Source organism: Dipodomys ordii, unplaced genomic scaffold (assembly GCF_000151885.1).
Source record: "Dipodomys ordii isolate 6190 unplaced genomic scaffold, Dord_2.0 Scaffold37, whole genome shotgun sequence".
Taxonomy (NCBI): Eukaryota; Metazoa; Chordata; class Mammalia; order Rodentia; family Heteromyidae; genus Dipodomys; species Dipodomys ordii.
In genome coordinates, this window is record NW_012267253.1 from 2,173,162 (window position 1) to 2,197,025 (window position 23,864).

General features: G+C 35.4%; 1 protein-coding gene across 4 annotated transcripts in view; it reads right to left on the reverse strand.

Moving 5' to 3' along the window:
- The window catches only part of Slc8a1 (solute carrier family 8 (sodium/calcium exchanger), member 1), a 289,161-nt gene that overhangs the window by 233,785 nt on the left and 31,512 nt on the right, over positions 1–23,864 (reverse strand). The window lies entirely within an intron of this gene.

Consider the following 23,864-nt stretch of genomic DNA (forward strand, 5'->3'; position numbering starts at 1 on the left):
TTAATGCACAGTAAAAATTCCTTCCTTGAGCAGGAAGAAAATTAGTTTTGAATTAGTTTTTCAGAAAGAAAATATTATGAATTCATAGTATGTATTTCTTTGTTATAACAAGCAAAACATGTTTTCCTCAATCCCTAGAATAGAAAATATCTAAGGATATTCACTGTAACAGTTTACAACTATAAAATTTTACTAACTAAACTCTACATGCCACATATGGGACAACTATCTGTATGTTTCTCAATATTTCTCTGTAATTGCCATCTAATATTTTGTGTGTGGTTTGTGTATCACTCATTAAATGAGTGAAATATTTGAATATCTTGATTTTTGTTGAGTTTGAGTCATGTCTTCAAATGTAGAAGTTATTATTCTTTAAAATATACACATACTTGGATACTAAAAAGAGATATATGTGCATATCATCCTATCTGAACTGCTAACTTTAAGGGTTCAATTTTAGGCTTTTATTGACTCAAAACACAAATGATGTCAGAGATACCAACCAGAACCTCAAAGTTCCATTGATTTTTGTCAGGACGGAGTTTTGTTTAGAAGCTGCCACAAGTTCCGTGCTGAAGAGAAACTCTTCATCACATCATACAACATTTGGCTTCCACTTAATCTTATCTTGCACAGTAAAGTGAAGGAAGTGTTGTCCTAGAGTCATTATCCACCCACTTGTTTGACTATGGCCATCATCATTCACCCCTTTAATTTTGTGCTTAGTAAATTGCCTCTCTCAAAGCAAAGCCTTTGATATTAACTACTGACACAACTGTGCCATTTGATTTTCATTTTGTGACTTACAGCTCCAGATCTAAAATTAACAAAATGAAAACCATGAATTTCTCCCCTAATTAGGCATTTGTGTCTGCTATAAATGACACTCAAACGTATAAAGACCAAAGTTCGATGCACAATATGCACCATAACCACACAGGAAGCCTTTTTGGTACTTCAATTTAGGCTTCAGTTGGGATTTAGTGTTAATCCTCAGTGAGTAAGAAACATCAAAAATAAGGTAGGCTTAAAATATCAAGCAATTTGGCACTATTCAGAATAACATGCCAATTCCCTTTACTCAAAAGTGAATATTTTGCAAATCAACAATTCTGCCATTAAACCCAAGTATTAAGAAGAAAGTATCTTTGATTACCCAAGAAGGAACTATGTGTTTGCTCCCTGTTTACAGGTTAGCATTGTACACATCCTTTCTCAGTGACTCCCTTCCCAAAGACCCAGTCTCCAGTGCTCCAGGCAATAGGAGCAAACATCTCCATCCACCATCTGTAATTTCTCATCATGAGAGAGACAACATGACAGCCTACAACATAATAACTTAGATCGTTGTCCTCACTTTCCTTGCTGCATGTAAATTCAACAGTGTTCTAATTCTGAGTCCACCAAGTCATTGGCCATCTGATTTCTTGGCTCCTCTTCTCATTAATCTAGCAAACTTTTCCTTCTATTTTCCTTTATCTTCTCTAGGTTTATACATAGCCTCAAACAGTCAGCCTGAAATTCAGAATTAGCTTTAGGCTAGTAAGAGAATAATTCTTATGTGAGATTTGAAAAGAACAGAAAATATTTGTAGAAGGTACTCTGGCATCCAAAACAAATGTGCAGCTAATGAATAATAATAGCACTGTCTCTGAAAGCAAACACGTAAAAATAATAAATCTATGAAATAAAAATAAACTGACAGTGCCATATGCACCCTACAGGAATGAAGCAGAAAGCTTTTCTTTTCTCAGAATATTAGGTGTTACTACCTCCCTTGGTCATTTTAAAATACAACTTTGTATAAGCTGAAGATTATCAGTGACTTACAGATACTCTGGTATCTAATAAGGAATATTAATCTTAGACTATTGAGATTTTTTCATGAATTTTAACTCATTTCTCAGTTGTTAATCATTTATGGAAGAAATGCATACAAAATTATGTATAAATATCTGGCAACACAATTTTTTTTCTCTCATTGTGTACTCTTATTATAGCTACACCTTGGACTGTTTGTATTTCCACTTGCAAGCACCAAGATTTGGTCCGTACTCTTGTAATACATAGGTTTTACCAATGACTTCAGGTGTTGTTACAGAACTTTTTACTACAGATATTGTGATTTTAAAAGAACATTAAAACATGATTTTATGTGATAACTCTCAAATATGTAAATTAAATATTTCAAGCGATTTTCATGTTGAGGAAACAAGTTTAAGAGGCATTTGACCGAAGTAACAGATCACCATTTCCCCAATGGCTTTCCATATCTGGTATTTATTTTTTTAAATAGACAGAATATAGACTTTAAGGATCATAATCCTGATTTAGCATGGCATTTCTTACATTTCCATAACCTGAAAGAAGTACTAAATCATTTGATCAGTTTCAGGTTGGGACAAGTGCATCACTTCCTAGCTTGGTGAACAGTTAAACAGACTGTCCAAAAAAATGGGGCCCGTTGCAGTTCAACGGAATGCTGCAAATTGTGTGGCACAGTTATTTCTTTTGTTTTATATACAAGCTATATCCAAGCAACTGATAAAGACTCATTTTTCCTTTTCTTCAAAACTGATGGAAGCTTAGTGGTAACAACAATTAACTATTTGTCAAATACTTGTATCTGCCCATGGAAATTTTAATTTTACTAAATTAAATCACTAAGCAAATCCCTATTATACCCCATACCTATTTCATTTCAACAGTTAATTGAGTCAGTGATAAAAATCAAGTTGTCCTTATTCAGAAGAAAGATGCTATGACAATACACGTTCCACTTTATATCAGAAATACTCCAGTACTTGGACAGGAGGAGGTCAAATGTCAGAGCACAGATGAATCTCATTCTTGCTACTGAATGAAAAAGGTATGGAAGAAGAATTACTGCCTTGGAGTTAACATGAGGTCTGTATGTCCATACTGGCTCACCAATTTCTGCAAGAAAAATTAAATAATTATGGGAAACGCTGTGGATTAAAGCCAGGGAATATCTTAAATATAGATTTCTTAAGAAAATTTCATGAATGCTTTCATATCTTTAAATGGTAGTTTTTCAGATGTTGGCTGACTCATGATTTAACAGTTTTCCCCTTTTCTAGTACATTCTACAAACTAGAATTCTTGATCAATTTCATGCCTGAGTTTGTGTTTCAATTTCCAAGGTGGAGAAGGTATTTTATCTTTTTGCATTTTTGCATTGCTGTATTTGCTTTATGCTGGATGGTTGGTTTAGGCACAATTCTCTTTTAGAAATGTTAGAACAAGCAGAATCAGGTCATATGTCAATTGTCTCAATCTTTAATGATTATAATAAAACTGTGTTTCTACTTGAGATAAGAAATATCTTCATCCCTCCCACCCTTCCTCTTTTACTCCATTCCTCCCTATCTCCTACCTTCCTGTCTCTCCCTTTCTACCTTCATCCCATCCCTCTCTCCTTCTGTTCCTGATCAGTCAACATAATTCTCCAGATGTAAGTCATTCTAAACTGGAAAAAATGAAAATCTTCCATGAATGTGTCTTATTCTTTGAAAGTGATTACATAGAGTTTGAAAAAGCTGTTAGCAAAAATACACTACAGTCTTGATAGTCAATATAGGACTAATAGAAAGTATTGCTGTCCTTGGAGCTGGACTTGGTGCTTGCCTGGACTTTCTACTTCTTCATAAATGCACAGTTATTTCCCCAAAATGCTAGAGTATGCAGCAGGCAATTTTAGTGGAACACTGTTTACAGAAATTACAGGAAAACTTAAAACCTCTAAATGAGTTGTAGAGCTATAACTACCTTCTCAATAAAGACAGGTAGCAGTAGAAAAGGATGGTAACACACAAGTGGTTTACTAAGAAGCTGGAGGGATGGAATGTCTTACTAGACTGGTGGTAAAACCAGTGTAGTGGAACTATGGGAAAGCCAACGCCTTCTTCCATCCAAAAGAATAGGAGTGGTGCCAAGGACTTAGCCGAGAAGACAGCCAGTGTGATTCTGTATGTCCTTCAGAATCTACACTCTAACCATTGTCAGCCTCACCCTTTGCTGGTTTCAAGCCAAAGAATTTTGTAGGTCATTTCTCTATGACACCAGCAGGAAGATCTAACTTCACACACTTCCCACTTGGGGTTCAAACACTGTAACAGTATTCTTTCCTCGTACCTTAACATGTTCTGATTGTATTATATAAAAGAGAAATGATGTGATGATCCTTTCTATGTTCTGTCCTTTGGATCTCTTTCTTCCCTGTTGCCTTGCAATTTCATGATGACAATGTTGAGAGTAGAGTGAAGACTGGGTAAAGTATTCCTAGGCCTGGTTCTTTCTCTTCCTCTGCCCTTTCCTGGCTGTGTGATCTGTGTGCAAGCCACTCTACATTTCTAGGAACTGTTTCTTTAACTCTGAAATGAGATGTTTGACTCAGGGCTTTTCGTGGCTTATCCACTTCTTCAACTTTCAGTGGTTTCTACTTTCTCAGTAGTTTCCTTGACTTTTATCTATGCCTGTCTCCATTATTATTTTATCAACTTATAATTACTTCACCTCAGTCCTTCCTACCCATAAAGCTCCTTGCCCTGGGAAAACTCTTTCACTTTAACAGAATCTCTGATGACTCTCAGCACAGTGTATGTTTGATGGCTGTGCCTATACAAATTGTCTGTTTGTGTCAATGAAGACTTTTTCTAACTATTGTTTTTTCAAGGTTCCTACCTCTCTGGTACTTTAGCATGCATTCAATGAATCTTAGCAATTCTTGGTCTTTCTAATCTTTTCTTTCAGGGTCCTTGCAAGCAAAGGAGACAGACAAAGACGTCTCACTGAACTTTCAGCCAACTTTTTTCGCAAAGAGCTAATTTGAGTAATTTTCCTAAGCTGTGAGCGTCTTGACTGGTGATTGTAATTACTGTCCACTTTGCATTTATTCATTCACAAGTGCTGCCATCCACATATCATGTGTCAGGCACCAGAGAATATATTCCATAAATAATGAACCATCAGTACCAGGCTCGTTCAATATGTTTTTATCAAGAGTTTTGACAAGTTGAAGCAGGTCATTGCCAATCTCCTCAAAAGACTTCATTTTATGCTATTCTTTATAATTGTACACGAATTCAGAAAACTTCACCTGACTCAATTTGTCAACATTTTCTCTTACACTTCCACTATCTTTGATGTTACCACATGCCACTATAGACTCATAGAAGTGAAGGCCAATTTGGAAACACTAAATGGAGATACTATCTACTGCTTAATTTTCTGTTTCCCTTCTGAAACCACAGGGAACTTTGGCATTCCTTTTATACAAGGAGCATAATAAAACACAGCTCAACAGCCTGCTTCTCATGCCAGCATGCAGGATGGCTTCAGCATTGGGGATATAACGAGTAGTCAGCAAAATGGCAGTGGCATGGCTTCTAATTAAAAAGCCACTGTGCACCAATCAAGTCTTCAACCTGACAAAGTGGTAAACTACCACCAAAGCCCAGCTTTTGGAAATGGCTCTAAATATTAGATATTTAAAACTCATGGGCTTGATTAAAGTTTAGCAATATAAATTACTTATAACTTTAGACTTCAACAATTCTGATATGCTGAAAAGCTCAAGACATGAGCAAATTCTAACTGCAATATCAAATTAAAAGATATGCTAAAAATGATAGCCATAGATTTATTTTAAAAATCAAAAAATTCCAACTATATAGCAAGAGACATTCTAATTATATAATATACTTTCAAACAGCGTCATGGGCTATATTCAAAAGTCACAACATCACTTTTGATATTATTGTGAGCATACTGGTTCCAGAAAGGCCTCGTTATATAACCATTTGCGTATCTGAGACCATAAGCTAAAAATGCAAGGTACTTTTCCTCAGAGAGAACCAATTTCCCTGAAACCATCACATTTGTACAGCTTCTAGCACTCAACTGGAAGTGCCTGTTAGTTGACTAAAATAGTCATCTAGAAGTGTCCAATCATAATTTGTTACAGGAGGACTTTTGCATATTTTTCTATTGAGAAAACAAATTTGCAGATTCTGAGTTCAGAAATACACTGGAAGTCAATAGAGAAATCAGGGTTTGTGCCCTCTATATAGCCAAAATATAATGGATTTTTAGGCTCTTTTGTCAAAAACTTCCTGCTTCAGAATTGTCCAATGCAAGCTGCAGGCCAGAAATAAAACTGAACTCTCAAAGGTTTTCTTGAATGCCTAAACCTTTGGAAATGTGCACACCAAACACAGCAGTACTTGCATACATCAAGAGTGGGTATATAAGTCACCTATTTAAAATATGCTAATTCTTACAGTATAATCTCCAATGACTGTTTCATATGCTGAAGAGGAAGTTGGACATGTTTGCATATATTGTGGCTGGAGAGGGAAAAACAATAAGACAAAGATGCTTAGGAGTTTGAGGAGGAAATTGCAATGTATCTTATTTTACTTCCTGTATAGTGAAAACCATGCCCTCTGAGGCTATATTATAGACCACTATCAATTTTAAAGGGAGAAGTGACAGTGAGGTGTAGTTTTATGTGCATGGTCCCCTTGTCTGAGCTTTGCCTTCAATTGCACAACAGCCTATCAACATACCAGTTAAAAACTCGTAATTTATTAATGGTGCTATTCCCCATTTCCCACCCCTACATCAAAATAAAATGGAGTATTAGTACTAAACTTGGGAATGATACCAAGACTAGCATGGCCTCTTCACAAGGATGGTATGCATGTTTAAAAATTAGCCCAGTGAAAAGAAATAATGGTAGACGAAGAGTGGATAGAGAAAAATGGGGAGGGAGAAAAGAGAGAAAGGAGGAAGAAACAAAATCTGGGAGCAAGTGCTAACTTCTCAATAAATCATGGAGCAAGGGAGATAAAATATGCTTTTTCTCACCAAAGCTTTAAGCTCTTTATTAAGAAGAGAGGATTAGCTTGATTATCACAGTACCATTCTGAGGGCAATAATGTGATGATAAAGACATCAGAGTAAAAGAACACTAAATTGTCTTAACTACAGAAATACCAGCAAAATCTTCCAGTCTGAGCTGTTACTGGCCAAAATAGTTTGAATCCAGTGTCTGATAATGACACTAAGAATAATTATTTTACATGGTTTCCATTAAAACAACTTCTGCCTGATAAGTATTAAATGAGTAACATACATTTTACCTGAAGTTATTGTAGATGAGCATTACAAGGAAGAAGAAAACATTGCTGTTTTTCTTTTCCAAATATTGGGCTAGGGTATATAGCTCAGAGGAAGAGTACTTACCTAGCATATATGTGGTGCTGGGATTAATTCCCATCACCACAAAAGAAAACATTTAATGTCCAAGTCCTGAGTTCAAGTCCCAATGACAGGACCAAAAAAAAATCACATACTTGCAAATATGGCAATCGGAAAATCGAATTTTGAGATTGGCTTACTATGAAAATAATTGTAACACTAACATGACATTTTAACACAGGGCCTCTCACCCTGTAAATTTATCCATAAATCATTTTTAGTTATAATTCCTCACTAAAAGAGCATTTTCACAAATATTACCTTGAAAAAGCAAGCACAGTACTTTTCATGACAACTGATTTCTTCATTGTTCAGAGAAGGAAAATAAGTATTAAGAATACATGATCAAATTAGCCATACAACAAAGCTAGCAAAATGAAAATTTTTCCCTATCCTAGGGATATGATCTTTCTACAATATTGTAAAACAGTTGCACTCTTAATAACAGAGTAAAAAAAATAACAATTAGATTGGATTGGATTTGAAGAGCCGCCTGAAGTTGTTTAAAAATAAATAATAAGAAAATAAGAATGTAATAAAATAATAATAAATAATCACGTATTTTAAATAACATTTTATTTATTTAAAATACTTGACTAGGCAAGATAATTACACATCAAATGTTAAGAATTAAATTTCACCTATGACTCTACTCTTGTGGAATCCAACCAACTTAATTGGAAACAAATTTAAGTCTAATGGTAGGCACAATATTTTGTATTTAGTAGAAACTCAATATGAGCTTAACAAAATTCCACAAATAAACAGTGGCAACATTTCCTAACAATAAATCTCATTAGAAAATTACACAAAGTCATTATGAAGATAAACTAGTACAAATTCTCCTAAACTACCTCATGAGGATTATTACAAACTTTATAATATCTACACTTCTTGGTATATTTATTCTAACTTAAAAGTTTAACCTAAAGAACTAAATCTGAGATGTATATTGTGACATATTCTTTCATGTGTGTTCTGATATTGTTTATGCAGAAGCATTTATAAAAACACATAAAACCTAAAACATCAAAATAAAAACCAATAATAGGGACTTCATTTGCTATACTGTGCTCATATAATGGAATATAATTTGAACAGTAATATTTTATTGTAAAGAGGCTTCTATATATAGTAGATACTTTTGTTGTTGTTTTTGTTTGGTTGGGGTGTTTTGGTTGTGGGACTTGAACTCGGGGCCTTGGCGCTGTCCCTGAGAGTTTTTTGCTCAAGGCTAGCACTCTACCAGCTTAAGCCACAGCTCCACTTCTGGTTTTTGAGTGGTTAATTGAAGATAAGGGTCTCACAGGGACTTTCCTTCCTGGGATGATTTCAAACCATGATCCTCATCTTTCAGCCTCCGGAGTAGCTAGGATTACAGGTGTAAGCCACTGGTACCCAGCTAGTGGATACTTTTAAACAAAGACTTAACACAGCAAAGCAAACAAATAATACACATTCTAAAATATGAAAGGTAGGCATCTCTGGTTTGTGGCTAAAATTATCTATATAAATGGGTGTCTGATTTCAAAAACAAGCATCTTAACTAAGATCAAAATTGGCCTGAGCTTTTATCACGTGTCTGGCATGGATCAAACCTATTCACCCAACTATCTAACTTGCTTCTCATAAAAACTAGTGATTAGACATGTATTTATCTTGTGTTTAGATCAGGAAAATGTGGCAGAGGGACATCAAATAATTAGGCTGAGGTCACTTTCCAAGTAAATATTTAAGCTGGGTTTTGAATCAAACAGTCTGATTTCAGAATTCATAACCCTGTTATACTGTTTATCTTGCACAGACTGCTTATTGATTTGTCAGAATATATTAACCTCACAGAGAAAATGGTGTGATCCTATACAATTCTGACCTCTGTCCATGCAGGTTTATAAGCTTGCTGGTGAGATAGTTTGTGATTGATGGCATATTAAATGTTCTTAACCTTTTTTATTTAACCAGTTTTCATCAACGGCTACTTCATAATCTGCAAAATTCTCAATTCCAAGGCTGCTATACATATAGGAATATTAAACCTATTTTGTTATCAACCATCTACAACCATATTCCATGTGTCAGACTATAGATTAAGGAATGGAGATACTCATTATTGTTGATGGTAACTCTAGCATACACGGACTTAAGTTTAACACTACCTTGGAGAAGGGCAGAGACTTTGAATGGTAGCTGATTTTTTTTTAATCACAGACAAGGACTGCTAATTAAAAGCAGAAATCTTCATTTTTTTTAGTTGCTGACCTATGTGTTGCTACTGCCTGCATCAACTGAAGACAGCATAGGTTTATACATTTCAGAAACTCCTGCTGAATTTCCTGGCTAATACGATGTCCATAAAACCAGAGCTGCTAAGATTGCAAAAATACAAATCAGTCATGATGACAGAGTTCAGATCAATTTAGAGGACACAAAAATAATTTTGCTGTCAATGAAAACCATTGATAAACACTTTTGGTAACTACTGATTCCATGTGAATATTTTTCGAAAGGTTGGTCTAATGTTGGGATGTGTATGTGGTGTGTACTTCTGGTTATTACTGGTTTGTTTGGTTTTTTTGGTCGGTTGGTCGGTCGTGGGGCTTGAACTCTGGGCTTGGGCACTGTCTCTGCGCTCTTCAGCTCAAGGCAAGCGCTCTACCGCCTGAGCCATAGCGCCACTTCCTACTGTTGATTTTTTTAAACTATCTTTTTGAAGGTATATTATGAGTAGGTCTGAATTTTTTCTTGATGAAGACAAATTGAGGAAGAATCAGAGGTTATTAGATTGCTCTGCTTGACATTCTTTTTTAAAGTATTCTAGTTTTGAATTGGCATACATTAGTAATAAAGGGGGCTTCCATGTGACAATTCCATACATGCCCACAAAAGCACCCTTAACAATTCTATATATTGTCTCTCCAAATACTGTATGTGTTTCACTTGAAATGCAATCAAACCACTCATGTCTAGTGGCTGATTTGCCACCTTATTGTGTAGGGCAGAGCATAGTACAAATCAATGTTTGTTAAGTAGAAATTCAAGCAGATAATGTATGTCAAAAAGATTCATTTAAATTTTTGGAGGGGTTCACAAGGTAGATACATTTACTAATCCTTGGATAAATAGGCAGGATCATAACAGATGTACATAGATCTATAATGTGCTGATGGGTTATGAGCTGACCCTTCCCAGGTTTCACCAGGCATTAAAAAAGATTCATTTACTACCTTACAGTTGCTAAGAAGATTCTTGTGTGTGTGTGTGTGTCTGTGTGTGTGCACCATGTTTTAGATCAATTAAAAAAGAAAATTAATGAGAAGTACACAACTGAAAAACATAACCTAACATTTTTAAATGACACCTTAATTGTACAAACAATTTAGCGACAGAAAATTAATACCAGGATTTCTCTAATGTAAAAATATTGCTCCTGCCCTTGAAGTGTTTTACAAAGTGAAACAGCAATCAGAGTGATTACAGAACTGCTAATGAGCAAAACTGCATTCTTTGCTTGTCTCTTATTTTAAATGTTGATTTTGTTGGGAAGCAATTACCCCAAACTCAGAGAAATGCTTCAGCCTGAGTCACTGAGAAAACTAGACCTTCGAGAAGCAAACATCTGTACACGCTCACACCCATATATAAATTCCTTCATGAGATGAGGCCACAAAATAGGTGTTAATGTGATAATCTGACTGAACTATAACTAAGACACTGGATCCACTACCTGGTATCACCTGAGTAACATTAAATTTCTAGTCAGTTAATACTCTCAGGTATTACTTTATCTCAGAATCATCTAAACTTATATTTAACATGGTTAATTCTTCCCTGTGCTAAATTTCACATTGCTCATTACTTGACTAATCTATGACTACCTATTAGAAGTAATTAAACGTTACTTATTATGATAGTTTTTTGCTCTATTCATAATCTTACGCTTAAAAGAGTTCTTATATAAAAATATAAACAAGGAACTTAATTAAAATTTTGAGAAAAAGAAAAATAGATAAGATGTTTTTTTAGTTTTGGAGCTTTATTTATTATTGGTATACTTTTACTGTAGAGCTTCCCTGTTTTAAAATCAATCAATAAGCCTAATTTGTCATACCTCTATGATAAGTTAATATATTTATTATGGAAAACATAGAGCTAACCTGATTTGGATTGGTTGGCCTTGGGCCTAAATGTCAATATTGCTCTTCTACACCTACACAGCCATCATGAGAAACAAGACTGTGGTTTAAATAAAGAAAACAGAGATGTATATTCATCTTCAGTCAATAGGTATCAGTTGGCAAAAGCCCTCTGCAGATAGTGATGCTGGAGTAGACACCAACAGATTTCTATTATCTGTATACCACACAACATAAACTGCATGTCTCAGGGAATAAGGTAAAGAGAATAAAGAAATATGCAAAGACAAGTCTCCGTGGAGCATCCACAGGGCTTATGAAAAGGTCTGATGAAGAAAATCTTAGAGGACAAAGACTGAAAAATTCATCAAGCACTTCTCCAGGCTTAACCAACCCAGGCCAAATATAAAATAAGGTATGACAAGGTCAAAGGATCTCACACAAGGTCAAGTGTGATGCCACTGAAGAAATCCCCTCTTCCAGCTAAAATAGATTTCCCTTGTTTTAAACATAAAAAGAACAGAATCAGTGATTTTTTTGAGTGTTGCAAAGGCAACAATGTACTCAAATCCTACTGATATGCTTCAGTGGCATTCTGCCGTTTCTCTGCAGACAGAGACAACAATCAATTATTTCAATTTATGGGTGGGGGGAGGGAGGGAAACTGCCAATGTGGTTTGACTAGCAAACAGTTGGAGTCTAGAATTGTGGCTTGGGCATAATGGATTCCTTTCTCCAGTGTTCCTAAATCTAATTAATTTCCAATATTATTTCTATTCTTGAAGACATGTTTACTACCAAGTTGTAAGTAAGATGATTTTTCAACAGCCTTATTTTTAAAAAAAAGATGTACATTGATGAAGCAAACAGACATTAAATACAAAAAGCTGTGATTTCTGCCTCATCAACAGAAAAGTGATCTCTACTTCTTTGAGACAGCACAGAGAATCATTAAAGCCAGAGTGACTGTTATTCACTTCCTAATTACTATACCCACATAATTACTGGTAGTGGTCCCTTGTACTTATGGAGGTGCTATTATGTAGACAATAAATTATTCTTGTGAAAAGAATGCCAGTTTTTATGGGAGTCAGTAATGAGTTTGGCAAAATATATTATATTTTATTATATATTATATATTATTTTAGGAGTTCAGAACTCATCAAGACTAACTAAAAAAGAAAGATTTAAACATTGGGTTTTTGTTTTTCATATGATTTGTGGTCCTTCAATGAGTCATTTTTTACAAAAATTCTACATTAAAATGGGGCAATTTTGATTAAAAATTATAAATTCAAAGTTTCCTCATATTAGATCATAAATCTTACTATGCCATTTATTTTGAGGCTCATTCAGAACAGCAGCTCTGAGATGGAAGAAAATCTATAGATTATTTATTAACATCTTAAATTTTTAGTCAGAAACATTGAATTTCCGAGATAAGGAATTATTACTTCAATAGAGCATATTTTTATTGTTTTATTATTTCAATGATAACCCTCGTGTCAGGTTGGACTCTGGCAACTCTATAGATCTTAAAAGAATTGCTCAGCCTGAGTCAGATGCAGTGTCTCATGCCTGTAATCCCAGCCACTTGGGAGGTAGAGACAGAAAGATCATGGGTCAAGCCCAAACCCCAAACAAAGCAAAATAGAAGTCAGCAAGAACCCTATTTCAAGGATCAAGCCAGGCATGATGGCATACATCTGTGAGCCAAGATACGACTAGATTCAGAGGTACAAAGATCACATTTTGAGGATAGCTGGGATTTACAGAAAGAAAAAGAGCACAAGGGCCATCCTGAAAACGTAACTAAGGTAAAAGAAGTTGTGTGTGTAGTTCAAGAGAAGTTTGCTTGCTGAGTACTCCAGAACTTCCCACTCCCAAATATGTTAGGCTTGTTTTCAACCTCATAGCCTTCCCCTCAGAGGTAGAGCGGAAAGGAATAGGAAATTGAATTTTCAACGATTATTTTTCCTCCAGGTGAAAACTTGTTAAAATATAACTGAAACAGATTTTTTAAAAGAAACAAATATTGTAAAAAAAAATGGGCAAGTAGGTTCTCCTGAGGTTGACTTGCTGACTGCATATGAAAGAGACACTAAGTCCTAGTCCCAATATCTATGCTATTGTATGTTCCACTAGACAATACCAGTATACTTGGGCTCCAACATTTGGAACAATCAAACAGGGTTTGTTTAGGGGTCTGGTACCAGTGGCAGTGGGGAGGGTGAATGGATACAAAAATGGTTAGAGTACTTTATAAGTATATAAGAAAATAGAATGATGAAGCCTGATGCAATTGTCTTAAGAAGAAGGCATAATGGAGATTGACTGAGGATGTGAGGCTGATGAGGGTCTGTTGTACTCATGTGTGCGAATGTCACAAGAAAATCCCTTTTGTACAATAGATGCCAATAAAGTATTAATGATAAAGAGAAAACATCTTAATTTTTTCTGGTACTGGTACTTGGGGCTTGAACTTAAGGCCTTGAGTTCTCATTCCACATTCTTGCTTACATCTGGTGCTCTAGTCCTTGAGTTATACCTCCAGACCAAGAGCTTAATTTGTGAAAACTTACACTTTCCAGAGTGTAAAAGTCATTGTTGTTTCCTTCTTTTACTTTCTATTATTCAGCTAAAATCCACCTCTTCAGCCCCTACTAGGTACTAATCACCATGGCCCTACCTGCTACCACAAAGTGCTGGTCTGAGGGTGAAACAGGTGTGTAGGAAACCTATAGAGAGTCCGATGTGAAGTAATAGAAAAGTCCCACCTCTTACCCCTCCTTCCTGTTCAAGCCCTAAGGTCTGCACCTTATATTTCATATCTCTTCCTCCTGACCCAAAATGATTATTGAAATGAAGGGCAATTCTTTAAGGCAGAAACACATTATAATTTTGGACTTTCTCTGTAATTATCACTTCTTTCTGGGGTAATAAAAGATAATTTTATGTCTCAAGGGCTCCTACCCAGAGCAGAATACATGCATATGCACAAACAGGTACACTGACTTCACCAGACTCAACAGTGTGTGTGTGTGAGGGAGAGAGAGAGGGAGGGAGAGAGGGAGGGGAGAGAGAGAGAGGGAGAGGGAGAGGAAGATGAAAAGGAAGGTAAAAGGAGAGACACTGTTTGTCTAACTCCCTATAAGCCTTGTTAAATGTTGTAATGTGGATGGATGATGGTTTTACAATATCATCTCTTTGCCTAGAGATTAGACTTCTGTAAACAACTGTCTAGAAAGTAACTAAAAGCAAAGATTCCAACTAACATTTACTTTACTGTAAGGCAGGTATCAGCTAAATGGATTTCATTCTCTGAAGTAGGTACTATTATTCTCATTCTACAGATAAAACTTAAACATAAAGAGTTTAAGGAAGTTGTCCAGAGGGTGCCTATGGGTGGCTGTCATAGTGTCACAAAGCACGTTTTTTTCCCCAGGGAACATGCTCACAATTTGATTCCTCAGGGTTGTCATTAGTGCCCACATGGAATATCTACATTTATTCTTATTCCATGTCCAAATGTGAAACGCAACAAACCTAATGTGAGCATAGTCAGACCCACTGAAAAAAATGGCATATGCATATGTATATTAAAGTACATATGTTGATGATACTTACCAAATTTCTGGCTATGATACCTGTTAACAGCCTCATTTGTTCATGTGCAATAAAAATCATACCAGTTAGAGAAAGGGCTCAGATGTGAGTGACTTATATTTCCCCTGGTAATGCCCAGAACTGGGAAAGAAAATTGAGGGGGAAAGCTTTCCTTACTTCACATTCCTCAGAGTTCATTAGTGCTATGAAAAAATGAATCGGATTTGAACTGCTCCCAATCTCCATTCTTCTGTTCTCCATCAGAGAGGGCAGCCAAACTGCGACAGGAGCCATTTGGGATGGGGACAGGGTTCTGTGTGGTTTTCTTCTGGGGAAGATCACTCACTAAGGACTGTGGCTGCCAGAAGTGGCCACCCAGGACAGAGACAGCTCATCTTCATTCATCCATTGCCTAGCGGCCATGGCAAGAACCCCATCAGGAGGTGCTAAGAGAGACAAGGATGCCAAGCTAGGCACAGAGAAGCTTCTGGGCTGACCATACATCCACACTGTTGTAGGAAACACATAGTCACCTGTCTCCTTTAGTAGACAAGAGGCTGTCTTTGGCCAAGATTGTCTTAGGTTTTCACTGCTGTTTTTGTATCTTGACAGGGCCCTGACACAGACCAAATGCTCCCAGAATGCTTGCTGAAGGCTGGAATCAACAAGTAGGGTCTCAGCCCCAGTGGGTTCTACAGCTTCTTCAGGCTCTTTAAACGTAGTTGGACATATACATGATTTCAAGGACAAAGTTGCTTGCTAGAGGGAATCATATTTATTTTCTTACTTTCACGCTGCTTTCTGTTTCCTTGAGCAAAACTCTGGACTAATTCTAAGCTTCACTTCATTTGAGTAATGGCTGGAAACAAATCAAGACTGTAGATTATTTGTCTTTCTTCCTCTACTTTCCTCTTTCCTCTTTCTTCCCTCTTTCTTCCCTTTCTCTGGTCACTCTCTCTCTCCTTACTCTTCTGTTTCCACCTGTCTTCCTCTCTGGCTCTTTCTTCTTCCTCCCCCTACCCTACCTCTATCTGTCTCCAGATAGAGTGAATAATTTTCATTTTTGAAAATAATGTTGAGACTATAACATTTAATATGCAAGAAGCCAAATTTTCCTTATCACTTTGGGAGGTGTTTTTGTTTTACTATGTTCCAAGAGCTAAACTGTATGTAATATGACTTACTTGTATTTTTTTCTTGGTAATTAAAAGGGGTGTGTGTGCGCATATGTGTGTATGTGTAAATACATCAGAGAAGTATTTTTGTTGAAAGGGAATAGGTTTAGGTTCCACTTGATAGAAAAAAGTAATCACATTAACCAAAATATTGCAAATGGGCTCAATCCGAACAGATCAATCATTTGCCTACAGATGGTAAAGCATGAAAGAAAATAAAACTTGTCCAAAACCCAATGTTTTTATGAACATACTAAACAATAAATTTTATAAAGTGTGTGCAAGATGATATACAAGAGTCAATTGACTTTAAGTAGAAGTATTTTTCTTGTTATCCACTAGAGAAAATAAGCAAGAGGGATTTGAACTTTGACTTTTTAAGTTGTGCATAAAAATTCCATTTGCTGTGGAAGTGGGAATTGTAGGTTTGTAGCAGATGAAGAGTCACTCTTATTGTTAGTCACCTCAAGGATTAGAGAATAGAAGCTTCAACTTTTCTGTAGTGTTAAATCAGGGAATTAAATATCCCTTACATTGTCTTTTAAAATAAAAACTATACCAAGAAAAAGCTATTCTAAGTACGTGAAAAACTAAATTCACTATTCAGCCACACAAAGAAATTAAATGCTATAAAGCCAGAACAAACCAAGTCGGAAAATTCATAATTAGAGCTTGTTATTTTAGATATAAGAGTAAGGGGAAATTCATACTTTCAAAAGTGGAAAACAATTGGTCAGGTCAGGTACAAAGAGGGAAGGTCTTCTAGTTTAATATGGGAGGATGTGATATACCTTGACACGCATCCAAAAACTCCAGAAAAGATAAATGCTCATTCATCTTTCACACATTATGAACTATGTAGGTATACTCAAGGTCATAGCATCATAGATGCTAATAACACATCATAGGTTGTACAGATCTATCTTTATTAGATTTGCAATCTAGGAAAAGTTAAACTTCGATTCTACAGTAAAATGAATATAGTGACAGTCCTTAATGTAACTGAGAAGATTAAGTTAAAAAGGCTTAAAGCCATGCCCTTAGCAAATCGTGCAACTATCTCCATCACCACCACTAATGACTACCACCAGGGCCATCATCATCATCACCATCACCTGCATCTCTACCACAACCATTACCACCACCATCTCCACCACTACTACTCCTATCCTACAACTGCTAGCATTACTTGCATTACCACCAACACATTCAAAACAATCACCACTTACCACTATGACCACCACTCCATTCCCTTAACAACCACTACTACTTCAGTAACGAAAACATATCCTAAATCACCACCACCATCATCACCATTACTACCATCACCTTCACTGCTACCTTTAATATCCACTTACAGGTGAGAAAACACTCAAAATTGAGAGACGTCTCTAAGCCCATCTTTATCTTCCTGAAGTATAACACTGATAAATGGATAGGTGTAGAATTCAACTGTTAACCTTGGTTTCAGGGTACCTAGAAGCCCAGAGCTCTCATGCTGAAAACCTAACAACAGCAAAACTAAAACCAGAAAATCCTGTCTGGAAAAGATCCCATGCAATTTCATTGATATTTGAATTGCCAGGTACACTCAACTCTCCCCCGTTGCTCTTTTCACATGCTGACTAGCCTGAAAAGACACAGACCCCCAAGTTCTGCCGTTGGCTCTTTTTTGCCCCTTCTCTTTATGTCTTCAATGGACACAAAGGAGCACAAGGCCACGGCCATATCTGGCCCTCTGGAGACACTGTAAGAAGGAAAGAAAATGTCATCTAGAGCCCTGAGTCCTCAGGAGAAAGGCAGGAAGTGAAAAGGCATTGTTTATTTAGCCTGGCTCTATAGTGAGGCAGCTGTATGGGCCTGTGAAAAGAACGGACCCTGGCTGGCAGCCTTTGGCAAATAGACAAGTATTGCGTCGGCAGTGTGTTGAGCCAGGAGAGGAAGCAAAGGAGCTTTCCTATAATTCTGCCCAGTATAATGTTGACTGCTTGTTTTCCCAATCCGGTCCTTCTGGATTTCTCCAGTACCAGGGCAAAGGCACTGTCGGAAGACAGCAGATTGAGCCCTGCTACTCAGCCAGCACCTTTCACCAGGACCCCCTCTCTGGTTAACCCAAGTCAGTTTATAAAGATTATTTCTCACCTCAACATTCAACTGTCTTCTCATTCTTTCCTGACATCTGACAGTGGGCTACCTCTATCCTATGGTCACAAAGCTTATTAAAATATTCTCTAAGCCCCAATTGCATAGCATTTACTTTGTACTAGGGACTAACCATCTTTTCCACCCCAAAAGAATGAATCTTCAATGATCAGAGTTCAGTATCCATGGTAAAGCACAATATGGATTTTTAATAGGTATACCTCTGCAGTTCCCATGGTTTTACAATATTTCCTGTAAGTAACTGTGTATACTGCAGCTAAGGAGGACAGAAACAACCAAGAATTATCCTAGAGCCTTCAAGACTTCTCCATTTACAAAAAAAAAAAAAAAAGGAGTTTGGGAAGGGATGGGAAAGGGAAACAACGAGGAGGCAACAATGCTTGGTAAGAAATGTACTCGTTATCTTGTCCATGTAATTGTAACTCCTCTGTACGGTATTCTCACAATAAAAAAAAATTAAGTTCAGTATCTTTAAATCTCCCTTCCTGGACTAATAACATGCTCAGAAAATAAAAGCAAAGGAAAACTCTTCCCAGTTAGGTATAAAAGATGCACATGTGTAAGTTTACAAGATAGTGGCAGGATTCTAGTCGCTCTGAGAAAATTAAGTAAGATCGGATAGCTAATAGGTGAAGGCCTCCTTTAAGTGGCTACTACATTAAAGTGCATCAAAACCATTCCTAAGGTTGGGTGTGGTGACACATCTATAGGTGGATACTAGGGACGCAGGAGGTAGAGGTAGGAGGATCATGATCCAAAGCTGGCCTAGGCAAAAGCTCAAGATTGTGTCTAAAACTAAACTCAAGCAGTTTCAAGTGACAGAACACTTGCTTAGCAAGCATAAGACCCTGAGTTTAAACCACAAATCAGACTGTTTGACACACATACAAAAAGTGACAACACTTTACTACAAGTCTTTTAAATTTTCTTTAGAAGCAACATGCCAGAGAAGGATACACATACATAAACTTTTTTTTTCCAAATACACAAATATGGCAATCTGGTTACATGGTAACAAGTAACTAGACTTGTTATTTTAGTTGATGCACAACATCAATGTAAGTTCCTGGCAATCCTAAATTACAACTTATAAATATATTTTGGCTCTTACCCTGTATTGTTATTACAAGAGTTATAAATTCAGAAAAGATGCATTTACCAAAAAAACTCTTGTAGTTATAATTTAGGTTTGCAGATGATACTACTTGTGGTTTGGCTCTAAAAAGGGATAAGTATTCCAGTCTGAAAAGATAATCCACTCAAGCAGAGAGCCATTGAACCACTCAAAGTATACCATCCAAATTTCCCATATTAGTAAATTACCTAGCAAATTTTTCTGCCCATATAAAATAACATGTTAATAATCTAAATGTAGCAGATAAAAGTAAATCCTGAGGAGACTGACTTTAAGGTAGCATGTGCTAAGAAATAGCATTTTACCTAATATTTCTTATAGTGGTTTCCATTATCTATGATTTACAACACACACACAGTTGTTCTATTCTGATCATTTCAGGTTTCCCTAAAAATTTTGTTTCACCTTATTTGTTACATGCAGTGGTCTTATTGTAGTACATATTTCATTTCACTTTTCAATCTGAATCAACAGCTTATTATAGAAAACTATTTCATGGAACTGTTTAGGAAGAGAATGGTACTAGAAATAGCAAAAATCAAAGTAGTTATTTTTCCCTGTGATGATGATGATGATGATGGTGATAATTTTGTAGAACTTACATAATACTATGTTTACTTCTTTTCTAGTTTTTTGAAAATGTCTATATTACATTCAGCTATACTTGTTCATATGCTTGTATATTATATTTCTTAGAGTTAATGAAGTTACAAACATATCTGAAAATACAATGGTTGCTAAAATTAATACCAGAGAGATCCATTGCTTACTATATTATGGTGTCCCTAGGAATCTCCAATAACCAATATACTAAGCACTGTTATATAATTTTTTCCAACTTACTTTGTTTTCTCAACCTTGCATTTAAGTAAATAATAGCAAATGGTGATAAAAAATTTAAATTACCCTCCAAAACGAAATTATTGCTTCTAACATGTTGATAAGATGATTTCATTGTTGCTTTGTATGTCCCTCCCACACAGTATAACCCTGTTTTCACTGTATTGATGTTTATGAAGGGGAAGGGAAAAAACAAATTGTTTAAATAGGGATACAGGTGGACCCATTGCAACAATGAGATGTACAAGATGTTATGTCAAAAAACTTTGGCGGGGGATTGGGAGGGTTGGGGGCAGTGATAGGAAGGGTTGGGAAGGGGAAACAAAGGAGGAAGCAACTATCCTTGATAAGAAATGTACTCATTACCTTGCTCATGTAATTGTAACCCCTCTGTATGGGATTTTCACAATAAAAAAAAATCTTAAAATTAAAAAAAGAACAAAATTATTTTTTGACCATAACTAAAGTAATTGTATTTGATTTGCATCTACATTAATTAACTTTAACACTTCCTGGAAGAGTTAAGCTAATAGTAGACATTAAAAGACCAAATAACTTTAATAAATATAATCACTGAGCTGGAATCATTAAACAACAATCACTAGCAGCATTTCAAAATTGTAGATACCTACCAAACCACAAAACAAATTACTGATTTAGTTTTTATTAACATCAGACAGAATTCCCTGATGAAAGTTAAAATTACTTGTCAGAGGTGTACAAGCTCACTAGTTGAACTTATTTTAAAACAGCATGTACTAGCTGTTAATTATGCCTACTTAAAGAGTTTTTTTGTGTTGCAATTTTTAAATATTTCCTCAACAATTTATTAGAGAATATAAATACTACTCATCACTTTCTGGTATTTTACTCAAGTGTAATTTTGATCTTAGAAAAGGTCAAGCTGAAATAATTCAAATAATCTTTGTAAGAATATAAATGGTTGCAGACATCCTTGTAAGTTTGAATTCTACTACACTTAAACAATCAGGAATTCATAACATTTTTATCTAAATATGAAAACACTTATTCTTTTTCTTCTAAAAGCTACTAAATATTGAGATGACAACATGTCCTATGTAGAATAAAATTTAGCTTTACTTTTATCCTACATTTATTATTATTGTCATTATTACTATCTTAAACCTCTAGATTTAAAACTCTCCTCCCTTTCTCAAGACAAATAAAATCATGTTAGAAAGAAAAAAACAAGACAGATTAGGAAATCTCTATTTTTCTGCAAATCATAGAATGGATGAAGCTATATTTCTTCTTAGTCTCCATCTCCATCCCTGACAAGACGTGAACTTTATTTCAACCACAATTAATGGATCCTTAAATGTGGTAACCTTTAAATCCATGCTTTCTGATTAATCTCTTTATGGCACTTGGAAAAGAAATAAAAGATTCTGACTTTGTACAGAAAACTAAACAAAAAGAATTTTTCATAGTCTTCAATATGATCAATTGTATCAATAGCCCATATATGTATATATTGTAGGCTTAAAGAAAGTATCTCTCAAGATTAACTATATAACTGAACAAGATAGAAATTCATTCTGAAAGTTAAAATGAGGTTACTCTATATACCCAGCCTCATTGTATGATGACAGATACTCTTCTTTCAAACTGAATGTATGTATGGACCTAGCACTGGAGACAACCACCAAATGAAAAAAAGATCCATTAAATATTAGAGGATCCATTAAAGATCCATTAAATATTAGATCCATTAAATAAAAGAGGAGAAAGAATAGGAAAAATTATTTCTAAACTGCCAAATAATCAGAACCACTCCATACATGTGATAACATATTTTTTGGAATACTGTGCTTGAGTCCTTGATGCTTATCTTATAGCTTAATCCCAATCACATGAAGAAATTTAATCAACAAACCAATGGACCTACTAAATGTCTCCAAAGCTTTTCAACAAAAATAAACAATAAGAAACACAAACAAAAATACTTACAAGCTTTAAAAAATTAAATTTCTAGCAAGAAGAAAAATGTAGGAATAGATAAAATTCTTTTTTTATCACTTCTAGTATCTCACATTTTATCATAGTGAATAAAATTTTATAGAATTTTATAGAACTAGGAACTGGTGCTTGAACTGAGAAAACTCCAAGGAACATATATAAAAAAATGGCCTTGATTCTTGTGAAGTTTTCCTAATTCTACCCTAACACTTTTCAAAGAAATTAAAATTTCTAAAGATAGAGTTTGGCAATATTCCTCACTTAATTGCATAGTGTGAATGTTTGAATTGGAGTCTGGTATAAAATTATGCTATCAAATCATTGTCAATCTTTATTTTTTAAACTTTCTTCTTCTATATTATGCCACCCATATGGTTTGGTAAAATCTTGGAAATCAAAATAGATAGGGAAAGCTTGACTCATATAAACAAATACAAAGCCATAATTCTTAAGAGAAAGCAAGGCAAAATTTCCATGACAAAAACTAACACCAATGTAGTTATGTTAGATATAACTAAAGGGGATATAACTAAAGGTGGATTTCTGTAATTTTTACATTGATTACAAGTGTTATTACTTGTAGACATGAAGTTGGAAGAAGTGAAATTATTAGAAGATGTAATGGAAAAAAATCCAAAACAATGGAGTAAAATGTGTGTGTGTGTGTGTGTGTGTGTGTGTGTGTGTGTGTGTGTGTGCTCACCTATGCAAGATTACATTCAATGGAAAATCTTTGGAAAAATAACTTTTTACTGCATGGATAGGATATGAACTTATGATTATATCCTATGTAGATATAATGTGTCCCAATAGAACACTTCTTAATAGATGGGGCGTTAAAAATAGAAAAACTAAAATAATAGGAAATGTACTCATTACCTTGCTCATGTAACTGTAACCCCTCTGTACAGTATTTTTACAATAAAAAATATTTTTAAATACCTATTTAAAAAATAGGTATTTAAAAAAATAGGTTTTAACCAAAATACTATGCTCTTCCACGCATCCAAAAAAAGACCAGCATCGTATATTAAACTTCTTAGAAATCACTTCTTGCTTAGTTTCATTATGATACTGTTTCAGTAACTGCTTGTCTCTAGCAACACCAAAGGAACATAAAGACTCTGGAAAGCTCTTCCAGAAGAAACTGCTCCCTCTTGACCATTTCCCCTCCCCATATCTTTGGTACAGTAGGAAAAATTTCATTCTTAGGACAGGTACTTGTTATCTGGTTGTATTCTATACCACTAGAACAAGAGTTAAAACCATTTTTACAGTTAATTATATTTTCTATCTGATTGCTTTATACTCCACTAGCACAAGAGACACCCTTTTTTAGAATTCATTGTATTTAATGTAATTATTTTTCTTTTCTGAAACTCCTAAACTGCAGTGCTTCACCCGACATAGTAATTCACTACAATGTCCTTTGTTGCACTGATTTGATGCTACAACTTTCCCCTTTCCCTCCCTCCTTTCCTTCCTCTCTCCCTTCCTGCTTCCTCCTGTCCTTCTCTCATATTTAGACCCAGTCCAATTTCTCAG